The sequence below is a fragment of the Dromiciops gliroides genome, chromosome 1 (genome assembly GCF_019393635.1).
Source record: "Dromiciops gliroides isolate mDroGli1 chromosome 1, mDroGli1.pri, whole genome shotgun sequence".
Taxonomy (NCBI): Eukaryota; Metazoa; Chordata; class Mammalia; order Microbiotheria; family Microbiotheriidae; genus Dromiciops; species Dromiciops gliroides.
The window spans coordinates 362,429,897-362,446,256 of record NC_057861.1 but is presented as its reverse complement, the minus strand read 5'-3'; the positions used below and the strand labels follow the sequence as shown (position 1 = coordinate 362,446,256).

At 36.9% G+C, this 16,360-nt stretch overlaps 1 pseudogene; it reads left to right on the top strand.

The window, feature by feature from the left end:
* Window positions 1-5,961: 5,961 nt before the first annotated feature.
* Window positions 5,962-6,667, top strand: LOC122749214 (annotated as a pseudogene).
* Window positions 6,668-16,360: the final 9,693 nt, after the last annotated feature.

Sequence of the window (16,360 nt, the reverse complement as noted above, 5' to 3'; positions counted from 1 at the left end):
TTTTTTTTTGTTTCAGTTGCCAAAGTGGTTTTCCTAGAGGATAGGTATGCACCATCACATCTGTACACACACACACACACACACACACACACATACACACATACACACAATATCAGCAATATCAGTAGCATTCTATTTCCTCCAAATTCAAATATACAGTTCTTTTATTAACCTGTGAAGGTCTTCATAAACTAAGCTTTTCCTATCTTTCCAATATTCTTACACATTACTCTCTTGTCTACAATCTATGATCCAGCTATACTAACCTATTTACTGTTCACACAAGACTTCAGGCCTTTGCACTGAACACTATACTCCAAGCTTATAATGCTTACTCTTCTCACCTTATCCTCAGTTTCCCTAGCTTCAAGACTTAACTCAAATCCAACCTTCTGCAGGATTCTTTTCCAGGTTTCCCTCCCTCCCAGTTGCTAGTACCTTCCTCTCAGGGATCACTTGTGTATTTCTTGTATTTACTTTGTTATTTACATTTTTACTTCACCTGTTATAACAGGAGCTTCTTAAAGGCAGAGACTATTTTTGCTTTTCTTTGTATCCCTAATACATAACTCAGTTCTGGCACATACCCAGTGCTTGATAATTGCTCATTGACTGACTGATGGCAGGGTGACCTAGAAATAACTATTGGTAATACTCAACAAGCAGAAGGATAAATCCCAAAAGATTGAAGGGTAAAGGAGAATGGATCACTGCAATGACTAATTAAAGAGTGAAAAACAATAGGCTCAAAGTGAAGCCAGAATCTGAGACTAGGAAACAGGGAAGAGGGATCAGAAGTCACAATGAAGGTAAAGAACAAGTATGGGAAGAGTATGAGAATGAGAGAAATGGAATGACAGGAGGACAGAGATCAGAGCAAGGAATTTCAGAATTCAAGATCTTTCAAATGGGGCCATAAGGTGTAACCTCCACCATGAATGGCTTAAAGTAAAATGAAGGAAGGAATTATTAAATGAATGGAAAGTATTTCTTGAATGCTTACTCTGTGTCAAGTACTATGCTAAGCACCAAGGACTGAAATACAAAGAAATAATAATAATAATCCTGCCCTCAAGTCAAAGCTATGATTTTTCCAGTAGAGATGTATGGCTCTGAGAGCTGGACTATAATGAAATTGAATTGTGGTGCTGGATAAGACTTTTGAGAATCCCTTGGACAGCAAGGAGATCAAATCAGTCAATATGTAAAGAAAATAATTGAGACTACTCATTGGAAGGATAAATACTGAAGATGAAGCTTAAATACTTTGGTCACATAATAAGAAGACAGGATTCATTGGAAAAGACTCTGTAGTTGGGAAATAGTGAAGGCAAAAAGAGAAGGGGATGGCAGAGGATGAGATAGATAGTGTCATGGAAGCAATGAACATGGACAACATCAGGAGATAGTGTGCTATGGTCTGTGGGGTCAAAAAGAGTAAGAGAAAAATGGAGCAAAGCTGAAAGAAGAAGGTTCCTGAGTGGTAGTGACAGTGGGAAGCTTTGGAATGGCAGTGGGGAGCAAGGAGTATATCAGTTCCCCTATCTCCTTGTCCTAGGTGTCAGGTGATATGAGGGAAAAATCAACCAGCTTTGGAAGGAGTGAACAGAAAAGTAGTGGCTTCAGGACAAAGTTCAGTGCCAGTGAGCACCAGAAGATGGAAGAAGTGAGGAAGGAAGAGATCACACATCCTGGAGCTCTCACCCACTATCCCAAAACTAAAACCACCACATCTTACCCTGAAGGTTCCAGGATACTTTAAGAAGTTTCAGAATATCTCTTCTATACTGCCAATGGCTTGAGCTCTCATCAGCTGTTTTCTCCCAATGTTAGGTATCAGTCATAGAGATTCAGTTCCATTTAACCACTAAATGTCAATTGGCTTTTAAAAAGTTATTTACTTCAAAGTTATAATAAAAACAACATTTAAACCTTTTCCCCCAACACCTTGGAAAATATTCTCCCCTGTATCACCTCAGTCTCTGTAAATAATAGCTTCCAATTTAGTTCAAGTCATACCCACCAGCATTGGGCCCACCAAGCTGACCATAAGTGTGACTTCTTGTCTCTGATCTGGAATCCCAAAAGTCATTTTCAGAGTTTACTCATTGCTTCTTGGTACATTAAAACTTAATACAGGGGAGCAACTAGGTGGCACAGTGGATACAGCACTGGCCCTGGATTCAGGAGGACCTGAGTTCAAATCCAGCCTCAGATATTTGACGTTTACTAGCTGTGACCCTGGGCAAGTCACTTAACCCTCATTGCCCTGCCAAAATTTTTTTTAATTAATACAGAGGCCCTGGGCATACAAATACAAAACGTAAGATGGCTCCTGATCTCAAAGCACTTAACATTCTAATGGGTAAGTATAATAAATACTGTAAGTAAAGATATAACAGACAAAATAAATGCAAGTAAGTTGGACCAGGTAGGGGAAAGGCTCCTTGAAAGAGGTAGTATTTGAGGTGATTCTTAAAGAGAGGAAAAGATTCTAAGCAGCAGAAGAAAAGAAATTCCTAGCATGGGCAACAACACATGATACAAAGGCATGAGATGCAAAAAGCAGCCAAAAAAAAAAAAAAGCAGTCTATGACTGTGCAGGAATAAACAGTCAACTGATTAACACTGCTTATGTCCTGCCTCCTGATCTGATAGCTACATTACCAGTTTGAATCTCCATTCTTTTACCTGTTGGGCATTAATCTCATCTAAATATATAAGAGCAGAGCCTGTACACACACCTTTAATGAGGAGAAAGTAGAACCCACTTTATCATACCTATTACCTGGAATTTCCTCTCTGTGCTTTGATAGATTTCTCCTCTTAATATGGGTTAAGAGTACCCAGCCTCTGACAATCACTCCCTTTGGGACCCAATAGAATTAGAATGTCAGAACTATAAGAGTTTGACACAAGAGATTCTAAACTGGAGCCTGATTTTCAGATTTCTAGTAGTGGATTTCTTTCTAACAAACATATACTTGTTTCATTCATTTAGTCCTTTTCATTCATTATTTTTTTTTCATTTCTGACCACTTTCTTTTCAATGATTTTGTTCTATTGAATGATTTTGATGCTTTTATTTAAGCATGTATTGTTTCTTAGATAACACCTATGAAAGGTACCATAAGGCTTCATGTCTGAAGCATCATCATGGAACAGGAAACTCTTAAGGATATCCTGTTTGGCACTACTGAAATTTTTAATAGCACCTACCAAACACCACAAGCATTTCAAGGACCAGTTGTTTAAAGCACAGAGTTGCCAGGACAGGCCAATTTGTTAAATACTAAAGTGTCATCTCCCCAGTGCTTTTCTGACTTGGTTCTAATCACAGCGATCATTTATACAACTCTTGGGTGCCATCCAGGAGTGCTATAATGGAAATCACATCACTTCTTCTATAAAATATTTAGCTTCAGATTTCTAGAGGACCTCAAAATAATCTGGTTATCCTCATACATGTCACACAACACATTGAAACTAGTATGCAAATGGGCTCCAAAACAATTTTGGATAACATTAATAACAGTAGGAGTAACATAATGGAGGAAAGAAACAAGCATTTATTAAGAACCTACAATGTGTCAGGCACTGTGCTAAGAGCTTTACAAATATTTCATTTGATCCCAACAAGCCTGGGAGGTAGGTGCTCTTTTAACCTCATTTTCCAGTAAAGGAAACTGAGGTAAACAGAGATTAAATGACTTGCCCTGGTCATAGAGGAAATAATATCTGAGGTAAGATTTGAACTCAGATATTCTTGACTACAGGCCCAATGCTCTAGCCACTGTGGCATCTACCTACCCTATAATTACCAGTAAACCTAAAAATTCTCAAATCTGCCAACCTTCAAAACAAGCATTCATTCCAGAGGCAGCTGGATGGCACAATGGATAGAGTGCAGGCCCTGGAATCAAGGACCTCAGTTCAAATCTCACCTCAGACACTTACTAGCCGTGTAACCCTGGGCAGGACATTTAAACCCAATTGCCTTAAAAAAAAACATCCAAGACCATCTCCAGTCGTCCTTATATATATCTTGCCATTGGACCCAGATAGCTCTGGAAAAGAGTGACTTTGCACAAGTGATCCCTCACTTAAATCCAATTCATTGCAAGTGATGACATCATCTTGATGTCATAGTCCTCTTCAACAATGAAGAATAAACAACAACAACAAACAGCAGAAATGAAATATTACCATGCTGCAAGAAATTATGCATATGGGGGCAGCTAGGTGCCACAGTGGATAAAGCACTGGCCCTGGATTCATTAGGACCTGAGTTCAAATCCAGCCTCAGACACTTGACACTTACTAGCTGTGTGACCCTGGACAAGTCACTTAACCCTCCTTGCCCAAGAAAAAAAGAAAAAGAAAAGAAAAAAAGAAATTATGCATATAGTGAATACAGAGAAGTATGATAGGACTTATATGAAGTGATACCAAGTAAATTAAACAGGAGCAGAAAAACAATGCTCATTATAATTTTTTAAATTATTTTTGTTATATAAGATTTCTCTATGAGAGAAAGATGGATATATTGGGAAATGTAGGTGATATAAAAATAAAAGATATTAGTTTTTATAATATACATGATAGAAAATGTATATGATTAGATTTGCTTGGAGTTTAAAATGTCTTTTTGGGGGATAATTGAAAAATGTTAAGGTTTTGGGGTTTTTTTTAATTTATTCACTCTCTCCTCAAACTCAACCCCACCCTGCCTCAAAACAAATATGCTTCCTAGCTATAATGTCTGGTTGACACAAGCTCTGATGTTTGAAAATCACTTGTTATATTCTGGACCAAAAGAGACATTGGAAGGCTGAAGATCTATGGGAATTAAAAGTTTCTTGTTTATGTGTAACATTGTTTAGACAGACTGAATAATATATGAGAGGATTCTTGATCTCCTTATTAAAATATTAAATTATTTCACAGTTCAAACATTCTGTAATTTTTCTCTCTTGACCAATTACATTACTAGATTAAGTGTCATGATAACAGTGAATTAATACTTCTGCCCAAAAGAACAAGAAATAGCAGAGTTATAAATCTATAGACTAAGCTAGGGCAACCTAATTCCAAAGTGGTTGTGTCTTAGCTTCCATGCCTCACTCCCAACCCTCTTTGGCACTTCTTCCCCAGTCATCCTCCTCCTAAACAGCATACCAGAATGCTCTTGGCTTTCCCCCTGCCCAGGATCAAATTGTCCCTCTTGTCCTTACCTTAACTAGCTAATCTTTTAAATCTTTCTTTAGTTGATTAAGAATAATTCCCCAGAAGAGATTTCAGAATTCCTCCTCCCCTCTTCACTACCAGGTAAAATGCATTTTCACTTTAGTGTTCTGGAGATAATGTCACCTTTCATTATAGTCTTACGCAGGGGAATAATTCTAACAAATTCAAATTTCTAGTCAACATCAATGTAAATCAATAAATAAGACATTTTGGGAGCAGGCAATGTTCCTGATACCATTCAACCTGTATCACGTAGGCTGTTGTGCACTTCACCTATACATGTAGGACTGAAAAGAAATATCATTTTCTCTAAATGTTAATTTTCCCTTCTTAAAATGCATATTCGGGGCAGCTAGGTGGCACAGTGGATAGAGCACCGGCCCTGGAATCAGGAGGACCTGAGTTCAAATCCGGCCTCAGACACTTATCACTAACTAGCTGTGTGACCCTAGGTAAGTCACTTAACCCCAATTGCCCCACCAAGAAAAAAAAAGCATATTCAAAAAAGAACCTCATTTTCCCCAGTGTCTTGAAGGAAATCTTTATCTCTTCATTTCTCAGAACAAAAATAGTGAAGCATAAAGCCTTAGAAATGTGTCTGTAAGAAAGCCGATTGTAAGTATCCCTTTTTAAAATGTAGTATACATGAGACTGCAATGTGATATGCTACCATGGTATTTTTTATCATAAAATATTAAAAGCACATTGCACTCCATGGCTGTTTGCTGGGCTGCATTGTGGAAGTTTGACCTGAGCCATCATCACCAGACACGGGTGACGAGCAAATCCTTCGGAGGATGCCATGGAAGCTGTAATGGACGATGGATTTATAAGAAGCTTCTCTTAATTGATGGTGATGGTTTTGGTGCTGGTCAGAGAATCAACCTATTAGTGAAGATTTTCATTAAATGGTACAATGCTGGATCTCAGGAAGAAGGTTATATAGCCAGTACCTGTGCATGCTGAGTACCCTGTCTCAGAGTGAATTTTCAATGGGAAAAAAAGCCTGCTTGTATATGATATGAATCTCAGAGAAATGGAAAATTATGAAAAATTTTACAAAGACATAGAAAATAGTATAGCTGGATCACACGAAAAAATTGCTGAGTGCAAAAAGCAGATCCTTCAAGCAAAACGAATATGGAAAAATCACCAGGAATATGATGCCTTGGCAAAAGACATATAGCACCATCCAGACAGGCATGAAACATTAAAGGAACTAGTTGCTTTGGGGAAAGAATTACAACATCTTTCTCATATAAAAGAAAATGTTGAAGATAAGCTGAAACTAAGGCAAAAGCAGTTCCACATTCTTCTTAGTATTATCCACGTACTTCAGCAAACATTAAAAAATGATGAAAAATTCTCAGAAGTGGAAGAGACTCAGGAAGCAGGAATGGAAACAGAGACTAAACCATAGGCAAACACTAGCCTCACCAGTCTGAAGAGACCTAAATGTCTCTTAGTTTCCTTTTACATGTTAAATCGTTGTTCCTTTGGTGAAACTAACAGATTATGGATGATATATTTTTATTAATTTTTTCAAATGTCCAACTAGGCAAAAGGAAACAATTTTAATGAAGTTTGTTGTTATGAAATTTTTTTATTCAATTATTTTCAGTTTGTATTTTCATGCAAATTTTGGTAATTGTTAATGATAACATTGAAATTGATTCTCACAAATTGTATTTTATAAGGAAGCACTTCTAGAATATACAAGTGAATACATTCATACATACATATATATGTATATATTTATATGCAAATGTGTCAGCTTTTCATAGGGTCTCCTTCCCCCTCCTTGGACACCTACAATGAAGTAGCTAAGTCCTCAGGAGTTGTCCAAGGGACAGAGAAATGATGACTTGCCCTCATGTTGAATGAGATTCTGTGTTCCTGACTCCAAGACTTGACCACAATTTCTGTCATCCTTCATCTACATATGGGGAAAAATACATGAGTGACTAATGAGTCAATTTCTCACCTAAAAAAATTAGTTGTTCACTTTTAAATGAAAGTTAAACAAATTTAGTCATTAAAGCTATAAAATATTTCTGAAACATTATAAAAAAACACATTGCAATCTCTCTACTTAGTGGAAGGCAGAATTCAACATATAGATCCCATCTAAAGAAATGTATTTAAGGAAGTACCTCAAGCATCTCATTAGCCATGTTCTAGATGGATGACATTAAAACAGTCTTTAGGATTTCTGCTGACTGTATCATAAGATATCCCACCTTAACATTTTCATTTATTCTTTCTCCAAACAGACATCTTAGTCCATAGGACTTAGACCTGTAAGGGACCTGAGAGGACATGGGTCTCATACTAATATATTTGGCTCTTTGGTCCATCCTTGACTTCATTCCTCTCACCTGGAATGCCATCTCCCCTTCTTATTATCCAACCTCCATTCTCCAATTTGAAGCCAATCAATCAACAAGTACATAAAGTACCTATTAAGTGGCAGACAAGTAGTACTAAGCACTGGCAATATAAAGTGCTAAGTACTGGCAGGCACTAAGTAGTGATGACATAAAGACAAAAATGGACTAGTTTAGTTGGCACCAGAATTTCCTTCAAATTCTGAATGTGATAATCTAGGATCTAATTTAAAAACACATGCACCAGAGGCAGCTAGGTGTCGCAGTGGTTAAAGCACCGGCCCTGGATTCTGGAGGACCTGAGTTCAAATATGGCCTCAGACACTTGACACTTACTAGCTGTGTGACCCTGGGCAAGTCACTTAACCCCCATTGCCCTGCAAAAAAAAAAAAAACAAAAACAAAAACAAAAAACACATGTTCCCTAGTTAGTCTCTCCTAGGTTGAATCATTCTTCATCTCTTTATCATTTAAAGATAATACTTATAATCTGTTAATCTGCCTCCATTTTATAATTTTTTAATATCTTCTTCATTTATATATCTTGTTCCCACCATTGAAGGGCTAAGATCCTTGATGCCAGGTAATTTCCTATTTCTTTTGTATGCTGTGTTCTGTCCACAGTAGAAGCTCAATAAATATAGTTCAAGGATAAATTGAATAATTCACCAGGATTATTGATGCAAAATTATTAATATATATGCTGTAGAAAACCTCTTTTTTTAAGTATTTTTTAAATTTAAAACTGAATATACAGGCATTTAATCGTTCTTATAAATAGATAATTTGAAGCCAACTCTGGTGCCTACTAAGGTGATACCATTATCACTGTCTCATCCTGAGGGATTTTCTGGTTTGTGGTAAAGTAGAAATTCATTGTAGCTCATTTCATATATATATATATATATATATATATATATATATATATAAATTTTCCCAGTCATGCCCAAATAAGAACTTATGAAAGCCATATTACTACCTCTAATGGAAATTATTCTAATTCTGGCTTGGGCTTTTTTTCTGTTTTCATGTTAACAAAAGGTAACATGCTAATTAGTTAGAAGTTAGAGAAGTTTGACCCAGTAGTACCACTGCTTGGTCTGTATCTCAAAGAGATCATAGAAAAGGGAAAAGGACCTACATGTACAGGGATATTTAGAGCATCTCTCTTTGTGGTGGCAAAGAATTGGAAATCAAAGAAATGCCCATCAATTGGGGAATGGCTGAGCCAGTTGTAGTATATGAATGTAATGGAATACTATTGAGCTGTAAGAAATGATGATCAGGCAGATTTCAGAAAGACCTCGAAAGAGTTAAGTGGACTGATGCTGAGTGAAGTGAAGCAGAAGCAGGAGAACATTGTACACAGTAACAGAAACACTATATGATGATCAACTGTGATAGATTTGGCTCTTCTCAGAAGTGCAGTGACCCAAGACAATTCCAAAGAACTCATGATGGAAAATGTTCTCCATGTCCAGAAAAAAAGAACTGTGGATTCTGATTACAGATTGCTCCATACTGTTTCTACTTTTTTGTTGGTTTTTTTTCTCTTTTTCGAGGTTTTCCCCTCTTGTTCTGATTATTTTTTCACAACATGACTAATGCAGAAATGTGTTTAATGTGATTGTACATATATAACCTATATCAGATTGCTTTATGTCTTGGGGAGGGGAGAGGGTGAGAGAACAATTTGGAACTAAAAATCTTATGAAAATAAATGTTGAAAACTATTTTTACATGTAACTGGAAAATAATAAAATGCCTTTATAATTAAATAAAAATAAGAAGTTAGGGGAGGAGGGGTATGGCATCTGAGTCTGTGATTTTTTTCAATAATACAGTATTTCCATTGAAGATACTGAATCTACTAATCTGTAACTGTCCAGGGATTTATAGTCTTAGAGAGTTCCCTAGAGGCACTGAGAGGTGAGGTTCCTCTACTCAGGTTTCTCTAGTCCATGGGTGTCAGAGATAACATTTGATCTCAGGTGCTCCTGATTCTAAGCCAATATCTCGTGTTTTTCATATAACAAGCCCTTAATAAATGTTGGCTGAAAGAATAAATCAATACACCGGAGCCCTGAGGTGATCACTGGGGGCTTCATCTTTGAAACCTGCTGTACTCTCCATCCAAAGCCAAGAAGGCTCAGCAATTGCTGGGTCTTTTAGTTACCTCATGTGAAAAAAAAAAACAAGGATGATAAATTGGCCTGTCCACAAGATGCTCTCTGGATTAACCAATTAATTGAGAACACAGTACAGTCTGGTCCAGAATGAAGAGTCAATTGTAATAATGCCTCAACTATTGATTTCCTTTGTGACATTGAATAACTCCATGTTTGTCTTTTTCATTTTCTAATCATTAGAATGGAGATGACCTATTGCACAGAGACATGATTGGGGGTAGCTAAGCAACCAACCCTTGCAGCTTTGGCAGGAGGTGGGAGAGGAGAGCAGTAAGGTAAAAGGAAGGGAGACAGCCTTAAAGCAGAGAGCACCTCTTTGTTCTAATTGTTAGAAAAATGTTCATGACATCAAGGTATCACGATATCAAAATGGGTTTCTTTGCAAACTTTACTTTCTGTCTTTACTTTCTCCTCTACAGCCAAATAAAGTCTAATCCTTCTTCTTCCTGGCAGTCTCTAAGATATTTGAAAGCAAGCTTATTTTCTCTAAGCTGAACATCCAAAATTCTTTCAAACAATACTCAAATGTCATGAACTCAAGGCCCTTCATCTCTGGTTACCCTCCTCTGGATGGTCTCCAGATTATAGATGTCCTTTTACAACTGTGACCCTTAGAACTGAATACAACACTCCAGGTTTCATTTGACTAGGGTTGAGTACAGGGAGATTATCACTTATGATTCCCTAGGGAGCAGTGTGGGAATTTTTTGGTGTTAAAATTATCTTAGAGTGGGGCAGCTAGGTGGTGCAGTGGATAAAGCACCAGCAATGGATTCAGGAGGACCTGAGTTCAAATCCGACTCAAACGCTTGACACTTATTAGCTGTATGACCCTGGGCAAGTCACTTAACCCTCACTGCCCCCCACAAAAAAAATTATCTTGGAAAAAAATATATATGTATGTGTGTATATGTACACATATATATGTGCATATATATACATATATATACACCTATACATACATGTATATATTTTATGCATGTATTATATATGTGTATATGTGTAATACATATACTTGTGTGCGTATTGTTGTGTATTCTCCAGGTGCTACAAGAATGGCTTCGCTTTTCTGTGTAATAACAGCTAAACTTACCAACAAAAACAGAAAATGCTATGGTCAGTAGATAGGAGAGTAGCAGATTAGCTTCAGTATAAGCAAATGGAAGAAATATTCTAAATCACATGTATAGTATAGAATATATAGTACATATAGTATAGCCACCAAATTATCTCTTCCAATGCACATTAGTGACCTAGAAGCCATCACAGAATGTCCCCAGAGGGCTATTGTGAACCAAAAGAATCAAGGAAATGATGGCCTTCATCATCAAGATGGAATGATAATTCTTCTAGCCTTATAGAAGTCAAGGTACATGCCTTAAGAAAATAATAGACAGCCCTAACTGACAGTGTATATCACTGTCTGGACAGTCTGGACCACTGCATAGGGTGTTGACTATGACCATAGATTTAGAGTTGGAATGATCAGCTCTTTTTTTCAGATGAGAACAATGAGCATTGAGAGTTCAGGGACATTAGTATGTGTCTAAGGTGGGAATGGAATCCAGGTCTTCCTAACTCCAAAAAAAAAAAAAAAAAAAAAAAAAAATCCCAAACCCTAACCACTGCACTACACTACCCTTCCACCAAAAAGTACAGGAAAAGAAAATTTAAATGATATCAGTGACAGGCTTCTGCACAAGAATTTACTCAAAAAATTATTTCTTCTGTAAGGAAGGTGGTGATTTCACATTTGGTATCATAATATCTTGCATACTATAATGACTGCTTATAAGAAGCCAGAAATATGATCTGAGGAAGTATGTATATAGGAGAAACATAAGGAAATATTTGTTGAAACAGTCTCTTTAACAGTTAAGCTATTGGTGAGGTACCCAATTAGCTCTTTGGAATTCTGTTCTTTTAACCGTTGTTCTAATTGAAGGACATATTATGGTGCAGTAGAAAATAGCCTTGACAATTTATACACTATTTATAAACTAGAAACTCCCATTATATAAAAAAGAAAAGGTATATCCAATTCTATTTCCCTGCTCTTTCAGTTGTTCAAAAATGTAGCATTATGCCTATTGTACACTATTCAAAAGGTCCTTTCTCAACCCTCATCTTTCTTGACCTCTCTGCAGCCTTTGACAGTTGATCACCTTCTTCTCCTTGATATTCTCTTTCTCTAGGTTTCTGTGACACTCTTTTCTCCTGGTTCTCCTACAAACTGACTGCTCCTTTTCAGTTGTCTTTATTGAATCTCTTTATAAAGAATACCCATGAAATGTAGTATACTATTTCACATAGTGATGTCATCAGCTCCCATGGATTCAATTATCATCTCTATGCTGATGATTCCTAAATCTACTTATTCAGCCCTAACCTTTCTCCTGAGTTCCAGTGTCACATTTCCAACTGACTATTAAATATCTAGAAATGGATGTCCCATATACATATTAAACCAAATATGTCTAAAACTGAACTCATTATATTTCCTTTAACACCTTCCCTCCTCTCCTCCTTTTCTCTATTACTGTGATAAGCACCACCATTCTCTCAGTCACCCAGGGATACAACTTAAGTGTCATCTTCAACTCTTCAATTTTTGTCTCCATGTAGCCAATAATTTGCCAAGTCATGTAGAATCTACTTTTACAATATCTCTCATATGTGATCCATTCTCTCCTCTGACATTGCCACCACTTGGATGCAGGCCCTCATCAATTCATACTTGGACTCCATGCCTGGATTATTCCATACTTTGCCCAACCTTCTGATTGGTCCCCTGCCACAAATTTCTCCCCATTCAGCTATCAAAGGGATCTTTCTAAGGCACAGGACTAACCATGCCATCTCTTTTTTCAATTAACTCCAGTGTCTCCCATTTCCTTAAGGATCAAACATAAAATCTTGTTTGTCTTTTAAAGCCCTTTATAACATGACCCTTTCCTACCATTTCAGTCTTCTTCACCTTTATTCCCTGCCACATACTCTGATCAAGTAACACTGGTCTTCTTGTTATCCCTTTAACAAGACACTCCATCTTCAGAATGTGCATTTTCACTTTCTATCTGCCCCCCCAAAAAAAAAACTTGCTTTTGTCTCCTTGTTTTCAGGGTCTCCTTCAAGTCTCAGATAAAGTCCTAAGGTTTTCCCAATCCCTCTTAAGCTAGCACCTTTCCTCTAAGATTGTCTTCAATATATCCTGTTACTTTTTTTGTACCTAGTTGTTTGTAAATTCTCTCTCCCCTTAGGTTGTGAACTCCTTGAGAGCAGGATCTGTTTTTGCTGGGTTTTTTTTTTCTCCATAGCATTTAGCCCAGAGCCTGGCATGGAATAGGTTATTAAAAACTGCTTTTTGATTTGACAGATCCTAAAAGGGCAGCCATGATTTCTAAAAGACATGGAACTTCAGAGGCAGCTACAACCTAACCTGAAGAATCTGTCTATTCACTTCTTGGTCTTCCCAGATTACAACCTTCCTCTTCGTTTTAACCAAATCTTAATGATGTTAAATTCCATCTCTTTTCTCTTAGTTATCAGAGACTAATAGAATTTCAGGTTGAACATTTCTAAAAGACCCTCCAAGCCAACCACTTCATTTTACACATGAGAAAACGGAGGCTCCAAGAAGTGATAGGATTTGCCCAAAGTCACTCAGCCAAAAAATAAGGTCTCCTAAAACTGAGTCTAGTGTACATTCATTTTTTGTTGTTGTTGTTGCTTTTAATTAATTTTTTTGAAGGGCAATGAGGGTTAAGTGACTTGCCCAGGGTCACACAGCTAGTGAGTGTCAAGTGTCTAAGGTCAGATTTGAACTCAGGTCCCCCTGAATCCAGGGCCAGTGTTTTATCCACTTTGCTGCCTAGCTGCCCCCTTTAATTAAATTTAAAATTTTTAATTAACTATCAATTTTTTTCTTCCCCTTCTCACCCCATATATAAAAGGAAAAAAAAAGAAAAAGATCTTATAACAAGTATGCATAATCAAATAAAACAAATTCTTGCATTTATCATGTCCTATATATACATATGTATATATACATAAACATGCACATAAGAATATATACATATGTGTCCATATATATCCACACTTGTACACATACACATATATATTTCTATGCCAAGTCTATCACCTTTCTATCATGAATCATTCTCAATCATCAGTCCTCTAGAATAATGACTAGTCATTGATCAGATTTCTTAAGTATTTGGGTCATTGGTCTTTATGATATTGTTGTAATTGTATAAATTAGTATCCATCTATCACACTACCTGTCTTCCTAAATTTTGCCTCCATAATAACAGCTAGTATTTACATAGCAGTTTAAGGTTTTCTATCTGAATGTGTATGGCAACGTGTCTGTGGAATTGTGAAGGAAACAATTTCTTTCTCTACTTTCTCCCCCTAACCCTGAGCAGAGCCCATAGATGTTGGAATTCAGAGTAATTACCTGAATAATTATTCCATAATCCTTGTTTTATTTTCTGGGCGAATGAAATATAAGGGAGCAGAAAAGTGCCACGCCACTTTTAGCCTAGTCTTTGTTTTCACCCAGAAGTCTTATAACTCTGCTCCTCCAGATTCCAAATGATTTTATAAAACATAACTACTTCTCCATTGTGTTATGTACAGCAAGAGTAGCTTACAGGGATGAGGGTGTCCTCTCCACATTACAATCTATATGTAACCATACCATACTGAAGCAAAAGCAAAAAGTTCAGATAGATGGATGGGGTACCTTTGGGACCATGCCCAACCAAGATGGCTTCGAATGGCTCCTATTGCAGCTAATTGCCTCCTCTGTACTTCATCTTCCTCTCTGTTTGATTTCTCTCATTCTCTTCTCTTTATCTAAGGAAATCTGAATATTTCTAGAAAGTTATACTTGCTCAGTAAAGGGACTAACCTGTCTTTCTCATCAACAACTAAAAATAAACTACCATTTATCATCATTATTTGAGGTCTGTGCCTTGCCTTCTCTAAATCACCAGAATCCTCTTACAGTGGCTTCTTTAATGTGACCTAATTATTTTTCTTTTCTTTTCTTACCCAACCCTACCCCTTAAAAAGAGGAGAGGGAAACATTTTGAACTTTTTAATAAAAAAAGAAATGAAATAATTGATTTCACAAGAACCTCAGGAGGCTGCCTGAATACATTTTAATGCTCCAATTTCAATAACAAATTGCTGTACTAAGTGATATCACAGCATGGATATTAACTATTCCAGTGAGAGTCTGACTTAAAGTACCAGTCTTGCCAGAAACCACTCAGTCTGTTGCTGGGTAAATGAAACCAATAGGGATATAAGAGAATAATGGATAGCAATATATTTTGGAACTATATGGCTTCAGCAGAGTTCTGGTGACTTTATATGGGAATAAGGCTTAGGTTGTGTTTATATGTTGTCAAAAGAAGACAAACAAAAACTGAGTGACAGTTAATAGGAAGTACTGTAGGTCAACTCTATAGCATTCATGATCAAATATGAATGATGGCATGATTGAAAAAAAGAAGAAAAAGAAGAAGAATCAAAGCTCTGCGTTGATTGTTATTGATCATGAAGACAGTAACAGTGGTTGGACCTTGCTGAGAAGTAGGCCAAGTCCCTTTTTAATATTACCATCAATTTATCCATCTCAAGTGCCTAGCCTATGACCCATTCACACCTGTCTTGCTAACATATTAATTAATTCATGATAGCCTATACAGCATAAGGTATTGATCCCTCTCAGGAATATTGAAGTCACCAAAAATGAAACTTTATTACAAAATTTCAGGTCAGGGGAAATGTTTGGAGGCAGGGGGCCTTTCCATGGTCCCTATATTTATGCCAGACAAGTGATCACCTACTTTCTTAATTCCAAAAGCAGACCCTGGACAATGAACACCTACATTATAGTCTATTAGATAAGTTGAATACAGACCCAACTCAGTTCTTTGAGACACTGCCAATAATCACTCTACTAAAAAGTCAGATTCACAGGCCAAAACAAGATTGGCATGTTCCCAGGTTGTCACACTGTACTCCTTAAGAAAGGAAGGAGTTGAAAAGTTACCTATAAGAGTGATATCTGGTAGCTCCCCCAAAAAAGATACATGCATTTTTTTTTTGGTGACGCAATTGAGGTTAAGTGACTTGCCCAGGGTCACACAGATAGTAAGTGTCAAGTGTCTGAGGCTGGATTTGAACTCAAGTACTCCTGACTCCAGGACCAGTGCTTTATCCACTGTACCACCTAGCTGCCCCGATACATACATCTTCTAAGTGGAATTTTAAAAAAAAGTGGAGGGGTAAAGAGAGAAAAAAGGAATAAGATTGGGAACAGAGTACTGGAGTGGGGAAAATAGAGATTGAATCCAATCTCTGAAGCATGACACCCAATTTCATAACTGCATTGTCACAATTTACCCATTAGTAAATGAAAAAGAGTATTTGCTTCTTAAGTCACAAGGGATAGTTGATATGACATTTTCTTTGAACCAATCGAACTAGAAGTTATAGAAATGTAAATATCAGATTCAAACG